This window comes from Lactuca virosa, chromosome 4 (genome assembly GCF_052849685.1).
Source record: "Lactuca virosa cultivar CGN04683 chromosome 4, Lactuca_virosa_CGN04683_v6, whole genome shotgun sequence".
In the NCBI taxonomy this organism is placed as follows: domain Eukaryota; kingdom Viridiplantae; phylum Streptophyta; class Magnoliopsida; order Asterales; family Asteraceae; genus Lactuca; species Lactuca virosa.
In genome coordinates, this window is record NC_136429.1 from 318,016,720 (window position 1) to 318,034,413 (window position 17,694).

Here is a 17,694-nt window from a genome sequence, read left to right on the forward strand (position 1 = left end):
TTAGGTCTAAATGAAGATCACTAACCAGCCCATTAAAAGCCTAAAACCCATTGGGCCCACCAAGGCCCAATAATAAATGGGCTCACCGAGGCCCACTCTCAAAACTAAATGACTAGCCCAGCACAAGGGCCCAAGGCAAAATTATCATATTTCTCTGCTCAAAGTCTCTAATTCACAAGCCCAAAAATTCAGGCCCAACCCTCACGGCCCATGATAAGATCCAGCCCAAAAGCCCACAGTGAAGTTACGCGGGGCATACCTCTCTTGGTACGCTCAGCGTACTCACGCATGCATGAAACTGATTGGAGACTCCAACCCAGTACGCGGGGCGTACTAGAACTTACGTTGGGCATACACCCAGTTTTGCTTTAGTCCATTCTCTTGGTCTTCACCCCTTAAGACCTTAACTCATTTCTCAGATCTGGACTCCCTATCATCTCTTACTCCATAAAGTTAGTGACTTTAAGCCTTTGCATGGCTGATAAGGTCACAATCACCTAAAACTCTTATTCTCTTTACTCAAAATGCTCAAATCTCATGCATGGGTTGATTCTCACGTTCAAGACCTCATTTTTATGGATCCTCACCACTAGAAACACTTAAAAGGACAAATATTAAGCTCTAGAGTGCAACAAATCATAAAGCCTCAAGCTTTGGGACCAAAAACCCAAAAATGGACCATATCATGCACAAAACAAAAAGGATGGGAAAGATTTGATCTTTATACCTCCAAATGATGCTCCAACTACAGAAAAGCTCAGATCCAAAGCCCGGACTCCAACTCTATTCTCTTCCATGCTCCTTCTTCACTCCAAAAATCCCACAATAACACTTATAAGCTCATAATGGTCACACACAAGCTCAAGAACAAGGATTAAGGTTTAGGGGGTTTATTGACTGAGGATGGTGGCCAGGAATGAGGCCATCTCATTCTTTATATAGGGACAGTTCTCTTAATTAGGGTTTTCTTTTCTGCCTAGTACGTCCAGCGTACTATGTGGCTCATCTTTAATGACACGTGCATGAGTACGCTAAGCGTACACACACATACACCTAGCGTACTCCGCTGCCATCAATTTCAGCTAGAGGACTTATCTTGCGAAAATCATCAAACTGTCATCGCTTCCTAGATATAACCCTGATTCCCATAAACCTTAAACCCTCGGATAGGTGACGAGATGCCCTATACTCCTAGCAACTCGTCAGAACCCCGAGACTCCCTCATGCCCGGTTTTCAGCCCACGAACCCTAATCACGGACGATCAAAAACAGGATGTTACAATTATCCTCCACTTGAATTAGATTTCGCCCTCAAAATCGCTCCTTATCAACACATAGATCGAACCGATAACCTGAAAAACACCATCGAAAGGACCTCATATCTTACAACAATCTCTTCCAAAGACACCTGATCCCAACAGGAACTCCCGACCCTGAAAAAGGACAGACCCCTATGCCGCTGCGGTACTCGATCTAACTATTTCCGAACTTGAAAACTCTAGTGGTCTGTCTCCCTGCCAGACCTCCCTCGCAAAATATCATGCTAATCTCTCCTCGATTAATAGACTCTAAGAACACTCTACCAACTCTGATTCTCAAATCAATCCCGGTCGAACTCAAGAGGAACGGAAAGGTCATAACCCACTAAGGACCCACCGCCTGAACAACTATCATAGCTTATTGGAAGAATAAATCCCAAAAATCTGACCTCAAACACAAGAAAAGACCATACTCACTTGGAAGTATCCTCTGACATGCATAGACATTAGCCCCAGCTTCCTCTCAGATTTCCCCTTCAATACTGAGCACCAGGTCAGCTCTCGACCCAATAGATGAACCTCCAAAGGTTACTCATTGCAAACCAAAACGTCTCACCGACTTCCTTCTCACGATAACTATCTCGGCTCATCACGACACACAAGTCACGAAGTTCGCTTTACCCCAAGCGAATGCTACAACTCATATGAAATCGTCTCACTTCCGACCTTTCTCATCTACCACCCACTGGTTCCATGCGTCTCGCGAGTGTTCTCATACCAACGAAACTGACCCACCCCGGTCTAAGAAATCAGATGAATATCAATGCCCCTCAAAATGAATCCCATCTATAAAACCGAAACCTCATCTCGCCTACTCAACACACGGACGAATCCAGACTCAAGCTCGAGAGTCTGATTCAACAGCAGACTTGGAACCACTCAATTCCAATCTGGTACTCAACTCATGACCCAAGATTCGCGAATTTAAGCACACCCCATCTCCCCAGTTCCTTCCGATTATGATATTCCCCACTCAACCTGGGATATATCTATTCCCAACTGACATGGAGACCCCCCGTCTCGCCCCAGGTTCGATAACCAGGCTCCCGAAGACTCAAACTGTAAGGCTACCCAAGCCTAAGAACTCCTCTGCGCCATACTCTGACTAGTGAATACTACAGCCCCCGGCAGAACAATATTCACTCTTATCAACTACCGGGTGCTACGGTCTCCCCCGTAGTCTTGCGATACTCTCTCACTGACTAATGAATACCACGGCTCCCCGCAGTACACAACCCACTCCCACTATCCAGTGAATGCTACGGCTCCCCGTAGTATCACAACACTATCTCTTTAATCAGTGAGTACTACGGCTCCCCGCACTATCACGACACTCTCTTTCGCTGACTCATGGATGCTACGGCTCTCCGTAGTCTTACAACACTCTCTCGCTCATTGACTCACCATGGGCTCACTCCACAGTTTCTCCAGATAATCCCAAGCGAATACTTCGACCCGGATCCACTTGCTTTCTTATCACCCCATAACCTCATCATCACACATCACCACACTGAGTTCACCAACTCATGCTCCGCAGTTCAACATAGATAGGTGCTTACACTCACCCAGATTATGCACCACCACTCCTGATTCATGTTCCCGCAGGCAAGGCACTAGACTCTGCACAGATACACCCTTAGACAGTCTCATTCTGCCGATAGTTAACTGATGGGTTCCCACGGGAACAAAATCACTTGGTACTCTACTCGCCATCTCACAACTTGAGTCCTAAAGTGACCAAAATTTGGACATCATACTCGGGTACCTCAGTACACCATCACCGTGTCTCATGCGGACTTGATTTTACCACTGATCTTTCACTTACAGAACTCGAAACCTCGAAATACTCCCATCTCCCAAATCAAAGCACGGAGGAATCGTCAACGACTGAATGAGGAAATTCCGAAGGTCCACCCTCTACTGATCACCGCCCAAAGGAACTACTCATACCAACTATAAAATTGGTGGACAACCCAAATGTTGCTCTCTTCTGGGGTATAGATTACAATCTATACCTATACCTGCAAATCTCAGCTATTGTGTCACACCCCAAAACCGAGAACGGCGGAAACGTTCTGGGGCGGAGGACGTCATGTAATGTATCACAACAATGCAAGGTAGTAAACAAGCAACAACATCATCCATTGCATTAATAGTATAATTTTAATTACATGTGAGTTCTTTAATAGTATAAATCAACATAATGAATATTCAAAATAAAAAGACGAGTCTTGACGGCTCCGTCTCCACAAAACCAAGTCGTCGTACCTATCTATTTGTGACCTGAGAATACAAGTTATTTTGAAAGCGAGTATCAGCAATAAAGCTGGTGAATTCATAAGTATTTATGTGACTTTGATTTGTAAAACTGTAAAGAAAGACCTGTAAATGTTTGGAGAAAAATTTATATCAATGAACATGTTTGTAAGTAATTATAAACGTTTGAAAACCCTAGAAAATCCCATATTTCCTACTAGTATAAAAAGTAGCCTTCTACCAAGACCCGACTGTTTTCAAAGTATGCATTACTGTAAATGTGACGGTTTTTCCCTTGTATAACTAATATTTATTATAAAACTATCGTCTACCTCATCGTTTATGTGTATGTATTACAAAATAAAGGTAATAAGGAAAATATTTTATCTATATCAAATATCATCTACTTCGTCGTTCATGTGAATGTGTCACAAAGTAAAGGTAAGAATGAAAAATAATATAATAACTAAAATTGTATCCTTTTGCACTAGGATATTCACGGCGTGGTAACTCGCCGAACAGTACAACCGTAGACATCCGTCGATGTGCATTTTCCCTACTGTAGCTAACAGCCTTGGGTGTGGAATGGTCAGTCCCGAAACGCATGTAATAGAATCTATGTAATAGTATCTATGTAAACGTATCTATGTAATCGTCTTTATGTAAACATATCTATGTAACTGTATCTCTTGTAATTGTATGTCTTGTAATTGTATGTCCTGTAATTGTATGTCTTGTAATTGTATGTAATCGTATCTCTTCATATAGTACGTAATGTGTTAGTATAGACTCATGAATGAACTGACTCTTGTGTGATTCCTTGTACTTGGAATAGTAAGTAGTATCTCCTAACTATACCTATTATAGTTACTAGTAATGTACGTGTATAACCGAAGTATGCCTTTGCTACCCAAAGGTACTGAACCAACTGATGGAACTTTTATGTCTATATATGTATACATGATATTTAACTAATATTTAGACGACATTCGGATGAATAACTGATGCCCTAAGGCCACATCCTATCGAGGAATAGGAAATAAAGCGAGTTAGCCGTCCTAAGTCCTTTAAACATTACTTATATAACCATACATATATAGGCATTCATTTGACAATATAAAAGTATAGAAGAAGTTTTGGTAAAACCTTTGAAAAGTTTAATTACTAAGAAATGATGATTTGATGTCAGTTTGTAAAATGATTTGAAAGCAGTTTGTTTGATAAGAACAGTTTTTAAGTATAAGAAAACCTTTGTTTGAAACACGATTGCAACAGCGTTTGACAGGAAACATAAAGTATGTAAGACAGTTTGATAAAGAGTTTTAAGATGTAAAAACGTTTGAGAAAGTCCTTTGAAGTAATATGTTTGGTGAAACAGCTAAACGTGTAGTAAATCCATTTGTATACTAGTTATAAATCACATAAGATTGATTAAATAACAATATAGAGTACATAGCAAAGGATAGATATTTTCACACGATAATAACCGGGTGTTTACATGTATTCCCCCCCTTCAAAGTATTTAAAAAGCATTTAAAATGTATTTAAAGTGTGTTTGTAGGGGTATGAACTCACTTGATAGATTGAAGAAGGTGAGACGAAAACCGAGCAGAACTTTGACTGGAAATGTTGATTTTCTCGGGATTCTCGGGAATCTCGGGAGCGTAAAACTTTCTTCCGAACTTGGATATGAAAACCGGGACTTCGGGATATTTCTTGCACGCAAAACGAGGTAAAAACGCAAGACAACGAGAGAAAATGAGCCAAGAAACCCGGAACTCTCGCATCCCTTTTATAGGGGCTGGAACCCTCGCGTACGCGGGGCGTACTAGCGAGGTTACGCTGGGCGTACGCGACGTCAGTGCTTACCGCATCCTCGAACGAAGCATCGGAGCGACGTGGACGAACTGAGGCCTAGCAGCCGAGTACGCTGGGCGTACGAGGGTACGCTGGGCGTAAATCGTCTTGGTGTGTGTACCTTGAACTTGTAAATTCCGTAACTTTCGCATACGAGCTCCGTTTTTGACGTTCTTTATATGCCCACGTAGGTGAGAATGTACTCTACAACTCTCGTTTAGACTTCGTTGGCAAATTTTGAATTTATTTTTAATTATATATTTTTAATAGGTCGGGACACGAAAAGTCCGTTTAAAATCCATAACTTCTTCATCCGATGCCCGTTTCTGTCAGACTTTTTACCGTTGTGCTACCATTGATGACATCTTCGATTCTCGTTTAGGTTGTGTCAGCCATAAATCACTCGATCACTGTTTCGAGTTTTTAGCTTTCTACTGCCACTTCGGAACTTAGAAAAATCATAACTTCCTTATACGAAGTCAGATTTGGGCGTTCTTTTTATGCATGCTCACGGTTTAACGTAATCTACGACGTTTGTTTAGACACCTAAAGCTAATAATTATTGTATTGAAACTTCGCGTTTTACGTTTACCAGCATTGCCGATTTTTGCCGCAAATCTTAGATTGGTCATAACTTCTTCGTTATAACTCGGTTTTTAGTGTTCTTTATATTTCTGAAACCCTTGAAACGATATCTAGCATTTAGACAACCCAATTGAAACTTTTTGAATATTTTATTTTCGAAGATATTTTATTAACTTAAAACGGGTTACAAGGTTCGACTGGAATTCGTTACATTGGCTTGAAATTTCAGGTTGTCACATCATCCCCCCGTTAGAGGGAATTTCGTCCCGAAATTTAATGTAAGGTATATATTTGTGGATTAGGGAAAGAGATGCGGGTACTTTTGTTTCATCTGATCTTCGTGCTCCCAAGTGTATTCAGGTCTTCGGTTGGCACTCCAGCGAACCTTTCACTGTCGGGGTACGGCTTTGTTTCTTTTGTCTGCCTTCACTGGGGTGATAATTCTTCCTGGTAACTCGTTAACCTGACTGGAAAGTTTATATATCTTAGCTGGAGCTAGACGATAAGGCGATTTAGCTACTGGGGTAGTTCCTGGAACTAAGTCGATTCTGAAACTTGACTTGGCACTGTGGTTGAAAAGTTGCGTACTTCTGGAATGTTCTGAATGTCTTTCACTTCTTGGCTCGTATCGACGAGGTGTGCAAGGAATGTATGCCATTCCTTTCGCAAGCACTTCTGAGCTTGCATACACGAAATGATGAGAAGGTTCGTACTTGATTCGTCGCTGTAAATAACTAGAGTTTCGTTGTTTAGGTTAGGACGAACTGCTTTATCAGAGAACATGATGTCGGCTCGATGTAGACTTAACCAACTCATACTGTTTATGACGTCAAAACCTTAGGGTGGGTTAGATGTCGTGAAGATCTAAAAGAAACTATGATTACTCATGAATTAAGGAAAAGGATGGGTACTTCTAAGTTTATTCTCACGGAAGCATGATCACTCGCAGTCTTGGGCAGTCTCCGTCCTGAAGTTCATAGTAGAACTCATACCTGGTTCATCAATCACAGTCTCGAGTATACGAGTCATATATAATTGAGATTGAAAAGGTGGTCGAATAAATGATTCTTCTCTAAGCTCACATCTAAACAAGGAAAAGAAGTTAAAGCAGAATCATCAATTCTAAACCTGTAGAACCTTAATTATGTACCACCCTTGCGTATACATTCCTCAGTGATGGATTAACCGTATGGGCCTTCGGATTGAACTTGATGTACTATACGAGTGGTATTTCAGGGAGGTTTGTTGAGGTTACTTCGGGGAGGTTTGCTAAGGTTACTTCGCTAGAAAGACCTTTACGGAGAAAGAGATGTACACACGAACTGGTATTGTGAGGGTCGAATTGACACAAGTTATCTGATAGTATCAGACTCACTTGGGAAAATATGGGCATTAGATTAGATCATAAAGGTGCTACAGACAAAAGACAACAGTGCAACTTTTAACAGAGTTACAGTACTTTGGATTAACTACAAGACTACTGCTGCGAACAAGGTATACTACAAAAGACAAGTATACGCAGCACGCAGGTCCCTTTGACTGACGGGATCTCGCAAAACATAAGACTCGAGTTGCACTAGTTTTAAACAGTTTAGGAGTCTGTTACAACGAAACGCCTTAACTACTTTAACATGGGTCCGGAGTAGCCTCTCCTGTGGCGGTGATCCTTAGTATCTTCCCGTCTGCGCCGAAGTTCTTTTCTATTGGATAATCGTTCTTAAGGTGCCCTCTCTCACCGCATTGGTGACATATCTGGCTAATACTAGCATCGGTGGTGGAAGTGATGTGTCGAGTCAGAGTTATGTGGACATAGGTGTGTTCTTTGTTCATCCACTTTGAACATTTCCTTTTATAGTGTCTGGTTTCTATACCACTATAGTAAGCCTGGTTGACTCCGATGTCAGGGGCTTGAGTGGTGGGTCGTGCCGGTGCTCCACAGCTACGAGCATGGTGCCTTATTTTGTGGCAATTGCAGCATTGCATTTCATGGTAAGCCCCATTATGATGAAAGTCACACTTCAGGAGTTTTCCTTCGTATGTTCTGATCGGTGCTGGAATGGCAGGGGTTGCCACTTGTTGCTGTTGCATGGCAAGTCTTTGGGATCGCTTGCGCTCCTTTTGGGCTTGGAACTTTCGTTTCTTCTTCTCGGTTTTACGATTTTGCAAGTCCGTGACTGTTGTCATTTGTTGGCTTCTCGGATCGATACAATAATCGGAATTGTTAACTCCTTTGCCATTCGTGTTTGTGTTGCCAGAGTTGAGGTTTGCAAGGACAGCTGTCACGGCAGCTGTTACCGCGGCTTGGGATGTAGCAGCGTCGATATGAAGGACAGGGGTTTCGTTGTTCGGCTGGTTATTTCTGGGTGACGACATGATTATGTTATAAAAAAGAAAATGAGTTCGTGAGTGATTATGGTTGAACCTAGATGTATTCCGATCATTCATGTAAAGACTAAAAATGTTCTCTCGAGGGTTTGACCTACATCCCTATGATGCAATCCTAGTAAAGAATAGAGGTAAGTTCATAGAATGGTTACAAGACATTTGTCGTCCAAACCGGGGTGCCATTGGTTGGTGGATAACATGATCCAACCTTTGAAAGAGAATTGGGAATGATCCCTGAGCTAAATTACCATAGCTCAATAACCTGACTAGAGTGCGTTTCAGATAGAGTTCTAACGATAGTAGGATAAACGTTTTTAAACAAAGGACGACACAGAAATTAGCTGACTGTCCATATCGTTGGTATTTATGATGCAATAAGTTTGGGAAAGTTGACCTTGTAGTAGGTCTTTCATCATATCTGAAGAAGGGAAGTTTTGACAGCATAACGGCCTAACTAAAAGTACTCACGGTACTGTGGTAGTCACATAGAAAAGTGCTACATAGGGCATAGACAGGAAAATGATTCCTTATAACAAGGAAGGAAAGATAAAGCATCTTTTACTGGTGACGGTCATCCCTCTGGTGAACCCTTAGTTCAGCCAGTTGACGTTCCATATCTAGCAGGTGTATTTTGTACACCCTCTGGCGTACTCGGAGCTCTATGACTTCGGCTCGAGTTTCAGCTAGTGCTTGCAGTAGGGCCTCATGGTCTCCCCTAGATCTCTCGCGAGCATCGTCCAGACGAATGGTATGGAGGGTATGCATTCTCGCATTGGTGACAACTTCCGTGATTTGGTGGAGTGTTGTCCTGCCCTGAATGTCGTTTCGGACAACTCTGCGGACCAGGATCGGTAGAACCCTGTCTGCTGAGCTTCCCTCGCTCAGGGTTTAGAAACTTCTGTCTCCGTTCAACGGCATAGGTTGGTCTTGCTCTATGCTCCACGTCTCCAAACACTCAACCCAAGGAGGTGTCGGGCCATGAAAAGCCGGAAGAGGGTTAGGATTTGGAATGGGAGCTACCGGGGGTAGGTTCTCAACTTCGGGCTCGGAGTTAGCATCATCCGAAAGGTCTTCAGCATGGTGATCATTCAAAGGGATTGGATGATCATTTTCTGGCTCTTCTCCAAACCATGCAGCATTGCCTTCGTTCGGGAAGTACGGGTCGCCGTGGGGATGGGGTCCAGCCATGTTATCTATGCGATAATTGGGGTTTAAGAATCTAACACATAGGTAGTTTATAGTAACACACAAAATACTCCTATAGTATTTTAGGTTTATGTTCTATTGTTCTCATTGTGGTATTGTGGGTAAGTTTTTAGACTTGTTGCAATCTCACAACCACACTTAGGCACATGCTAGTCAACCCTCGGATAATATAGTTGATCAGGCTATATCTTCCCAGTTTTGACTATATGTCTCTAAGTCTACTTGTGCTGCCCAACAATCGTAATACTTTTGTTCTGTCCTAGTGACACTGATTTTAGTATGAATGCAGGCATGTATACTTAATTAAATATTTTATTATTTAAAAGTATAGACTCTTTATTAGAGTATTTTAATCCCTATTGTATTTATAGTCTGTATATCTTTTATAGGTTGATATACTCAATTCACTATAAACAATGCTTTGATACCAATCTGTCACACCCCAAAACCGAGAACGGCGGAAACGTTTTGGGGCGGAGGACGTCATGTAATGTATCACAACAATGCAAGGTAGTAAACAAGCAACAACATCATCCATTGCATTAATAGTATAATTTTAATTACATGTGAGTTCTTTAATAGTATAAATCAACATAATGAATATTCAAAATAAAAAGACGAGTCTTGACGGCTCCGTCTCCACAAAACCTGGTCGTCGTACCTATCTATTTGTGACCTGAGAATACAAGTTATTTTGAAAGCGAGTATCAGCAATAAAGCTGGTGAATTCATAAGTAGTTATGTGACTTTGATTTGTAAAACTGTAAAGAAAGACCTGTAAATGTTTGGAGAAAAATTTGTATCAATGAACATGTTTGTAAGTAATTGTAAACGTTTGAAAACCCTACAAAATCCCATATTTCCTACTAGTATAAAAAGTAGCCTTCTACCAAGACCCGACTGTTTTGAAAGTATGCATTACTGTAAATGTGACGGTTTTTCCCTTTTATAACTAATATTTATTATAAAACTATCGTCTACCTCATCGTTTATGTGTATATATTACAAAATAAAGGTAATAAGGAAAATAGTCTATCTATATCAAATATCATCTACCTCGTCGTTCATGTGAATGTGTCACAAAGTAAAGGTAAGAAGGAAAAATAATGTAATAACTAAAATTGTATCCTTTTGCACTACGATATTCACGGCGTGGTAACTCACCGAACAGTACAACCGTAGACATCCGTCGATGTGCATTTTCCATACTGTAGCTAACAGCCTTGGGTGTGGAATGGTCAGTCCTGAAACGCATGTAATAGAATCTATGTAATAGTATCTATGTAAACGTATCTATGTAATCGTATTTATGTAAACGTATCTATGTAATCGTATATTTTGTAATTGTATGTCTTGTAATTGTATGTCCTGTAATTGTATGTCTTGTAATTGTATGTAATCGTATCTCTTCATATAGTACGTAATGTGTTAGTATAGACTCATGAATGAACTGACTGTTGTGTGATTCCTTGTACTTGGAATAGTAAGTAGTATTTCCTAACTATACCTATAATAGTTACTAGTAATGCACGTGTATAACCGAAGTATGCCTTTGCTACCCAAAGGTACTCAACCAACTGATGGAACTTTTATGTCTATATATGTATACATCATACTTAACTAATATTTAGACGACATTCGGACGAATAACCGATGCCCTAAGGCCACATCCCAACGAGGAAAAGGAAATAAAGCGAGTTAGCCGTCCTAAGTCCTTTAGACATTACTTATATAACCATACATATATAGGCATGCATTTGACAATATAAAAGTATAGAAGAAGTTTTGGTAAAACCTTTGAAAAGTTTAAATACTAAGAAATGATGATTTGATGTCATTTTGTAAAATGATTTGAAAGCAGTTTGCTTGATTAGAACAGTTTTTAAGTATAAGAAAACCTTTGTTTGAAACACGATTGCAACAGCGTTTGACAGGAAACATAAAGTATGTAAGACAGTTTGATAAAGAGTTTTAACATGTAAAAACATTTGAGAAAGTCCTTTGAAGTAATATGTTTGGTGAAACAGCTAAACGTGTAGTAAATCCATTTGTATACTAGTTATAAATCACATAAGATTGATTAAATAACAATATAGAGTACATAGCAAAGGATAGATATTTTCACACGATAATAACTAGGTGTTTACTTGTATTCCCCCCCTTAAAAGTATTTAAAAAGCATTTAAAATGTATTTAATGTGTGTTTGTAGGGGTATGAACTCACTTGATAGATTGAAGAAGGTGAGACGAAAACCGAGCAGAACTTTGACTGGAAATGTTGATTTTCTCGGGATTCTCGGGAATCTCGGGAGCGTAAAACTTTCTTCCGAACTTGGATATGAAAACCGGGACTTCGGGATATTTCTTGCACGCAAAACGAGGTAAAAACGCAAGAGAACGAGAGAAAATGAGCCAAGAAACCCGGAACTCTCGCATCCCTTTTATAGGGGCTGGAACCCTCGCGTACGCGGGGCGTACTAGTGAGGTTACGCTGGGCGTACGTGACGTCAGCTCTTACCGCATCCTCGGACGAAGCATTGGAGCGACGTGGACGAACTGAGGCCTAGCACCCGAGTACGCTGGGCGTAAATCGTCTTTGTGTGTGTGCCTTGAACTTGTAAATTCCTTAACTTTCGCATACGAGCTCCGTTTTTGACGTTCTTTACATGCCCGCGTAGGTGAGAATGTACTCTACAACTCTCGTTTAGACTTCGTTGGCAAATTTTGAATTTATTTTTAATTATATATTTTTAACAGGCCGGGACACGAAAAGTCCGTTTAAAATCCATAACTTCTTCATCCGATGTCCGTTTCTGTCAGACTTTTTACCGTTGTGCTACCACTGACGAGATCTTCGATTCTCGTTTAGGTTGTGTCGGCCACAAATCACTCGATCACTGTTTTGAGTTTTTAGCTGTCTACTGCCACTTCGGAACTTAGAAAAATCATAACTTCCTCATACGAAGTCATATTTGGGCGTTCTTTTGATGCATGCTCACGGTTTAACGTAATCTACGACTTTTGTTTAGACACCTAAAGCTAATAATTATTGTATTGAAACTTTGCGTTTTACGTTTACCAGCATTGCCGGTTTTTGCGCGAATCTTAGATTGGTCATAACTTCTTCGTTATAACTCGGTTTTTAGTGTTCTTTATATTTCTGAAACCCTTGAAACGATATCTATCATTTAGACAACCCAATTGAAACTTTTTGAACATTTTATTTTCGAAGATATTTTATTAACTTAAAACGGGTTACAAGGTTCGACTGGAATTCGTTACATTGGCTTGAAATTTCAGGTTGTCACATATTGCACCCTGCCTTATCCACCAATAACCCAGGTCTCAGATGTCCACACCGTAGATTTCCATAACCAGTTCCCTAACTGCACTTTAACGAACCCTTGATCTTCCCAATTGACTACCCAGTTCTCCCCCACTCAGGGTTCGAACCATCACCAGTGGGCATACCAACAATTTACTCCATAGACTGTTCCACCAGGTTCATCACACTTGACTCATGAAACATACCACGTAAACACTCAATGATCTTCCTGATGGAAACCAAGCAACTCCAAATATCCCGAAACTCAGAAAAAAACCTCAAGATCCTCCCAGCGCGACTGCCTCTAGAAATCTCGAAATCTCAGACCGATATTCCGCCGGACAACTCAACTGTTCCGAAAATCCTGACTCTCAGTCCGGAAATAATGCCCTATCACGCACCACGTCTCTGACTCCTCAACCTGCCTCTCAACACGTTAATCATCATCAAATCACGGAACCTCATTCTCACAACCGATACATGACATAACAACGAGGGCCACCGCCCTAATATATTCCTCTTAACCACCTGAAACTGCTGCTAAAAACCATGCTACACTCATAAAGGCACCTTCTTGGGTCTCTTCCATCTCAACCTCCACTAATGACTCCTTGGTACCAGAAATACCTCACAGCAGACAAACTGCCCACATACTCTGATGAAAAGGTCACCACCAATGCTACCCCACGGGGTTTTTCCTCCAAACTGTAAAACCGGAAACTCAATATCTCCTTCGATTTACCCGAAAAACGGGAACAACACAACTCTTTCCACAGAAGGTGACATCTCATCCATCAGCCGATGGCTCGACTCAGACCTAGATCCTCCAATAAGCATCATCTCTACTCATCCCTGAGCCTTGCGACTCCCACTAACATCTCACCAATAAAATTCCTCGGGAACGAAGTCGATTTCCCTTTTTCAGGTATAGTCCATTAAGACTTGCTCGACACGGCCCTCTGGCCCCACACTATATCACCTGATCTCACACTAGTCAACCACCATGGGACAACTGGTAAAACCAGAAGCAGTAACCGCCACGAATCATGGTACGCGAACCATGTGATCACCTCTCCGTCTGCTACGAATCATGGTACCCGAACCATATTATCTCTCTTCTCAATCTGCTACTCAGAACCTCTGGAATTCTCCCTGTTTCTAGTATGGGTCCTCTGCTTTCAGTAGTACGCGACCATACTACATTCCACATCTGCCCATACTTTCCACACTGATCGTCCCAGATTTCCTAAGTAGTTGCTCAACTTTCCCGATCACCAATCCCGCTACACACGTTCGCTCTACAGCGAATACTCTCCTCTATTAGCGTACTCATTTTACTCAGTCACTTTCATAGGCTCTTCCTAGGTTCTCACACTTCTCCGCCATCAGCTGCTGAAGAATTTCTCATGATGCCAGCCACCTACCTCTTAAATATCGTCATATTCACTTAGTAGCTGACTCCCATCATCAAGAATTCCACAAAGCACGAAGCAAGCAGCATTCGGACATCGAATAACCTCCACCTGCACATAAAACCACTCTAGGTTACAACCCTATTTTCTCTACTCATGCTCAAGATGTGTCACCGAACTCTAGTAACCCTACCCCACGCGGGTATCTAACTACTCTCTCAGTAGGCTCCTCCACTATTTATCTAGGTATCTCTCCTAGATTACTCCTCTACTCAAAGCCCTCTCTCTCTAAAAAATTCATGTTGTATACTCTTACTCCGCACATACTCAAAGCACATCACAGATAGCAAAATTCCTAGGCTAAGGCATCACAAATCAAGCAACTCTAGCCCTAAGATATGAAATACCTAGCCTATCTTCTAGCATGCATCACTAATATCTCAATAATAATTCACAACAAAAACAAGTAAGGGTATTTTGGGAAATCACCGTTCGGGCTCTGGCTGATTGTACACACTACTCCTTCTCGTTTTTCCTCTTAGAAACTCTTGCTCGTTTTAGAAAATCATTTCTTTTTAAAAATCTTTCTCAATTCCTCAGTTTGAGTCCAGATATACCCGAAGGTGCATCCGAATCCCTCAAACCAAGGCTCTGATACCAACTTGTAACACCGTAAATTTTCAAACAAAATTTTCCTTTAAAAATCACAAAATTCTCATATCACGTTTCACGAAAATAACATTTAATTTATTTACAAAACACAAATCTATATTCTTTTTAACAATAATAATCCAGGATCCTAAAATCATAACTCCTTCTCTGGTGTGTACAATCGAGCCGGTGCCTTCCCGCGATTCTGAGAAAACCTGAAACACATAACACATAACACGGTAAGCATGAAGCTTAGTGAGTTCCCCAAAATACCACACACACAACTCATCAGCCACTCGAGGCTATATCACTGTAAGACCCTCCGGTCACTGTGTCTCAGTGGGACCCTCCAGTCCCACGGTTCGTTGGACCCTCTGGTCCGGTCTGTAAAGCTCTGCATAGCATAAATCACAAAGACATAATGCATAGCATACAACATAAGGCAGGATAATATAATACTCAATGTAAACACAATAAACCCATTTAGAAACTATGTCCAGACTCTCACTCATTAGGTCTAAAGGAAGACCACTAACTAGCCCATTAAGAGCCTAAAACCCATTGGGCCCACCAAGGCCCAATAATAAATGGGCTTACCCGATTCCCACTCTCAAAACTAAATAGCAAGCCCAACACAAGGGCCCAAGGCAAAATTATAATATTTCTCTGCTCATAGTCTCTAATTCACAAGCCCAAAAAGCCAGGCCCAACCCTCACGGCCCATGATAAGATCCAGCCCAAAAGCCCACAGTCATGTTACGCGGGGCGTACTTCTCTTGGTACGCTCAACGTACTCACGCATGTATGAAACTGATCGGGGACTCCAACCCAGTACGCGGGGCGTACTAGAACTTACGTTGGGCGTACGCCCAATTTTGCTTTAGTCCATTCTCTTGGTCTTAACCCGTTAAGACCTTAACTCATTTCTCAGATCTGGACTCCCTATCATCTCTTACTCCATAAAGTTAGTGACTTTAAGCCTTTGCATGGCTGATAAGGTCACAATCACCTAAAACTCTTATTCTCTTAACTCAAAATGCTCAAATCTCATGCATGGGTTGATTCTCACGTTCAAGACCTCATTTTTATGGATCCTCACCACTAGAAACATTTAAAAGGACAAATATTAAGCTCTGGAGTGCAAAAAATCATAAAGCCTCAAGCTTTAGGACCAAAAACCCAAAAATGGACCATATCATGCACAAAACAAAAAGGATGGGAAAGCTTTGAGCTTTATACCTCCAAATGATGCTCCAACCACAGAAAAGCTCAGATCCAAAGCCTGGACTCCAACTCTATTCTCTTCCATGCTCCTTCTTCACTCCAAAAATTCCACAATAACACTTATAAGCTCATAATGGTCACACACAAGCTCAAGAACGAGGATTAAGGTTTAGGGGGGCTTATTGAATGAGGATGGCGGCCAGGAATAAGGCCAACTCATTCTTTATATAGGGACACTTCTCTTAATTAGGGGTTTCTTATGTGCCTAGTACGCCCAGCGTACTAGGTGGCTCGGCTCAAATGTCACGCGCATGAGTACGCTAAGCGTACACACACGTACGCCTAGCGTACCCTGCTGCCATCAATTTCAACTAAAGTACTTATCTTGCCAAATCATTAAACTGTCATCGCTTCCTCGATATAACCCTGATTCCCACGAACCTCAAACCCTCAGATAGGTGACGAGATGCCCTAAGTTCCTAGCAACTCGTCACAACCCCGAGACTCCCTCATGCCCAGTTTGCAGCCCACGAACCCTAATCACGGATGCTCAGAAACAAGATGTTACAATATCCTTTTAAGAAAATCTTATATTTTCTTTAGTAAAATGGTAATCACAATAGTTCCTTCTACAATCACTTAGTTTATACTAGCTATATATAACCTAATATCGAACGGACAGTTAAATGTGTGAATCTACCCTAAGCCCACAACCAAACAAGGAACAGGAAGTAAGGCGGAAGTCACACATTCCAATGCCCATCGGATATTATTTATATATAACTTTGATGTATAAACTAAGGAATTATAGAATTAACCACTAAAGGTCCTTTATGTTATACTAGTTTGTTAACAAGTATTGAAACTTTTGTAATAAGGTTCTTAATTCGATTTACTCTAATGTAAAACGTTGTTTTCAGTAATTGTTATTGTTTTCAGAAAGTTCAATCGAAAGTTGTTTATCTTTCAAATAACGGTGTTAACCATAGAAAATCCTATATTGTCTATAAAACCGGTTTGTAGACTTACTCGTTCCAAGACCGAAAAGCACAAGTATAAAAACTATACTTACTTTAATGATATATAGTTTTGTTGATAAGCTAGACTGGCTGAAGACTTGGTTGTTCTAAAAACCTAATGCGACGATACTACCCTCCTATGATCACTTAATACATACGAATTGTGTGTAACTGAGATCGAGCAGACAGTTGAATGGGTGAATCTGCCCTAAGCCCACAACCAAACTAGAACAGGAAGTAAGGCAGAAATCACACATTCCACTGTCTACCGGACTTCAATTTTATCTAACATAATTGTATATATTGAGTAATCATATAGTTAATATCCTTTGAGATTGTTCATAAAAAAGTATATTACTACGTAAATATGACGTTGTTATCTACTTATGAGTTTTATGACCATAGTAACTGGACCGGTTAAACACGGCGCTCTGTATGCGTCGAAAAAGATATGA